Source organism: Bubalus bubalis, chromosome 3 (genome assembly GCF_019923935.1).
Source record: "Bubalus bubalis isolate 160015118507 breed Murrah chromosome 3, NDDB_SH_1, whole genome shotgun sequence".
Lineage (NCBI taxonomy): Eukaryota > Metazoa > Chordata > Mammalia > Artiodactyla > Bovidae > Bubalus > Bubalus bubalis.
Window position 1 is genome coordinate 9,033,330 of NC_059159.1, and position 3,634 is coordinate 9,036,963.

Consider the following 3,634-nt stretch of genomic DNA (forward strand, 5'->3'; position numbering starts at 1 on the left):
CCTCAGAAAAGTCTACCAGGCAGTAGGATGTATACATCAGAAGCTCAGAAGGAAGACTTGGCCTCGAGATATAGGCATAGAGACCATCTCAGTTATCTGTGACCGGCCACTCCAAACATGGTATAAAACAACCCCTGTATCATGCACAGCGGTGGGGCAGGACCTCAGATGGAAAACAGTGCAGATGGCTTGTGTCTGTTCTGCAAGGTCTGAAGCCTCAGCTGCAAAGACTCAGAGTATGGGGGCACCTGAATGATTGGAGCTGAAATCCCTTGGAAGTGCCTCCCTGGCACCTGGACTGAATGCCTCAGCGGAACTAGTCCATCTGAGCACCTACCTCTCGGGCCTCCATGGGCCTTCAGTCTCCCACAGATGGTGACGGAGTTCCAAGAAGGATGTCCCAAGAAAGTGTCTGAAAGCGACTATTCCAAAGGACCAGACAGAGGCTGCATGGCCTTTTCTGACCTTGTCTCAGAAGTCATGTGATCCACAGGGTCTACTGGTAACAAGGGAGTCACGAAGGCCAGAGTCATTGCGGGGAGGGGAATGAGACCCTAGCCCTCGGTGGAGGAGGGGCAGGATCACACAGCCGGAGACACGTGGGGGAGGGAGGGGAGATGTGGATGTGGCTGGAGTGACGTGGCTCCAGGTGTCATCAGCCCCTGGTGGGATTTGGAATCATGGAATTGACACGTAGAATGAGAAGAGTGTCGTGCAGGGCAGAGGGAGAGAAACCACGTGGGAGACAGGGAGGCACATGGCAGGGAAGGAAGGCCCAGGGCAGACGGTGTCGCCAGCACATGCCCAGTGGCGAGGCCTCCAGCTCATCTGCTACAGCCGGACCAGCAATCTCTGTGCCGACTTCTCAGTTCCCTGCCAGTTGGGAGGGGACTTGGACAAACTCCAGGAGATGGTGAGGGACAGGGAGGCCTGGCATGCTGCCATCCATGGGCTTGCAAAAAATTGGACACGACTTAGCGATTGAAAAACATCAACAACATGGGAAGGAGTTCTGAAAATTTAAGGTGTGACCCCTTTTCCATTGTTCCCACTGAATGTCCTTGAAGTTATACTCAGAGCTTGGGGGACAGGGAAGGAAGGGCTTGCTGTGGATGGGGTACTGAACGGAGAGTCTGCGGGTGGGGCTCCATCTGAGCTCCAACACCAAGCACCTCACCAGAGCCTCCTCTGCAGATCCCGCTGCCTCTGTTGAAGTAAGGACCCAGCTGGAGGTCCTCAAAGCCTCTATAGCCCCGGGAGAATCCTCACCCCTTGCCTCTATCTGCCCTCACCTGCACACATGTGCACACACACACACACACTCTTCCAGACGGACATGCCGGTGGCTCTTACTCCATAGACTTGGGAGCTTTCCCAGATCAAATGACAAGAGATGAAAAGCATGGGCTTGATTCTTCCTCATCCAATTACCACTTTTATTGGAGGCCAGGATCCTTCAGGCTGTAGAGAGGGAGGCAGACACTGACGAAATCTCACATAGAAGCAGCAGCCAGAAACATCCCACTCCTGGGAGCCACTCTCTTCCAGGAACGAGTCACTGGAATTCCCCGCTTGGAGGAGGGAGGTTAAAGCGAGGCCACCTCACATCGGAGCAGGGCGGAGAGTGTCCTGAGCTCCCAGGCAGGGATCACCCCTGCCTGGCATCTCCCCAGTGGACTGGTACACATCTCTGTGTACCAGTCAATTATTTGAGGCCAGCCTCAGTTCCCACATCTGTAAAATGGGAATTGTAACATCATAAACCTTCCAAGGCTTTTTTCAGAACACCCCAGGGCAGTGCTCATGAGAGCATTTGTAAATCACAAATACGTGCATTGTAAAAATGTTGTATTTTTTAAATGATGTTTTGTATTCATGGGAAGGGCGAAACAACAGATTCTGGGAACTGTGGGTGTGAGCTCAGAACATCTCTGAGCAGGACATGGAAATGATTCCTGTGGCCCCAGGACCAGGGCAGCAGTATGAGGGATGGGTAGATGGTGGGGCCGCACCACAGCCTCTGCCTGGCCCGACCCCATAGGGCTCTGAAGCAGCCAGCAAGCCAGAGCTGGTCCCTCGCCTCCTGCCTTCCCCTCCAAACGGTTTCCAGGAAAGGCACTGTTGCCATGGGAACACATGTCCAATTATTCTACTTGCAGAAAATCACTCATCAGCCAACTTGGCTGGAACATGCTCCTTTCTGCAGAGGAAAACTGCATCTTGTTTTTTCACCTCCGCCATGACCAGCTCTTTGAGCAAAGAAATGGAGAAGCAGACCAGAGGACTCAGGCCACAAGAGAGATGGTCTTCTGGGCAGAGAAGACAGAGGCTACGAGAGAGAAGCAGGCCCTTTAGTAAAGCGCAGGCAGGCTCCCATGTCTGCAGGGTGGTACACAAGCTGGAGGCTGAGGGATGGCAAGGTGGACAAGGACTGGGGCCATCGATCACCACCAACCAGCATTACTGAGCACTCACTCTGAGCCAGGCTCTGCTAGATGCTGAACAGAAATGGATGCTTCCAACATCTTTTTATGCCTTCAGTGGGTGGGGATTCAGACTCCAGAGGAGGGCAGAGACTGGTGAGCAGATCAATCACAATAAGTGATCAGGACACAACAGAATGTTTATAGTAGTCAGAAGCAGACCAGAAGGTGAAAGAATGGAAGGTAAATGAGAGGCTGGGTTTTGATGTATGAATAGGAGTTTGCCAAACAGACTAGGTATGTGGGTGTGTGCTCTGGGCAGAGGAGACATGATTAAGGAGTGGACTCCTGGAGCAACAAAGTGCATTCTGAGAGCCAGTGGTTGAGGCTGCCCCAGTGGGGCGCCCGGATAGGGAGAGGAGGGAGAAGAGGAGGCAGGCTCGGAGGCTGGAAGCCTCCTGTGCCCCTGCAAGGAGCGTGGCCTTCAGCCTGCGGTGCAGCTGGAAGAACTCAGTCAGATTTGCATTGGGCAGAGGCAGGCAGGACAGAGAGGAGGATGGGAGCCTGGAAGACCAGCCAGCAGGCGGGGCCACCGTCCAGGGAGGAGGCCCAGTGTGTGTCTGCACAAAAGGGACAAAGGAGGATCTGCAGGTGGGGGGCATGGAGCGAGGGCGGAGCCCAGGACCAGAGCTCCACCCAGTTCTCAGCTCTGGGAGAACAAGTCTGGAGGCAGCCTTAACCAGATGAGAATAGTGGAGGGGTGGGTCTAGGGAAGGGACGATATCAGATGGGGTCACACTGAACAGGAGGCAGTGAGGCATCGACAGCCTGAGTTCAAGTCCCGGGGCTCTGCTTAGTGGCCATCTGTGCAGCCTTAGGCCAATCACTGACCCTCCTCTCTGTAAAATGACCCCCACTTTCTTGGGTCCTTATGAGGACTCACAGAGGTCAGCCCCAATGGTGGGTGGTAAGTACCCAAGGATGCAGCAGTTCTGAGCCTGTGACCCCAGGGTTTCCAGGTCAGGGTACTCCTGCAGACGCTGCCAGGCACAGCCCCCTCGGGGTTCAGTAAAGAAGCTGGTCCCCTGCACACGTCTCCGTACTCACCCTGCCACCTGACACTTTGCACCTGGAAACAGCTGTCCTCACAGATGGTGTCCTCTGGGGCCGTCGCTGCAAGAAGCCCACCGACCTGCCATTCCCAGCCTTCC